We start from the raw sequence: 273 nt of genomic DNA, 5'->3' as shown, positions 1-273 counted from the left end.
ACACGTCAGAACTCCAATTACTAGGTTATCGAAAACTTTTTTTTTTTTTACATCTTATATTTTTGAATTTTCGAATTTCGAAGTCTTAAAGGGGAGGAAAAAAAAAGTTTTCGTTCGTTCGCTCGGTCTCGCGGTAAATACTGCCGGAGGATCGCGTCATTTAAGTCATGTTCTGACTTTTTTAATATCGGTGAGTTGGTGTTTCTCTTATTAAGAAATTCTCGGAAAGACTCCAATCTCTTTTCGAAATTCTTGACGAACTTTGAGGTATTT

The sequence above is a fragment of the Penaeus monodon genome, chromosome 22 (assembly GCF_015228065.2).
Source record: "Penaeus monodon isolate SGIC_2016 chromosome 22, NSTDA_Pmon_1, whole genome shotgun sequence".
NCBI classification, from domain to species: Eukaryota; Metazoa; Arthropoda; class Malacostraca; order Decapoda; family Penaeidae; genus Penaeus; species Penaeus monodon.
The sequence above is the reverse complement of the archived record's forward strand: the minus strand, read 5'-3'. Positions refer to the sequence as shown.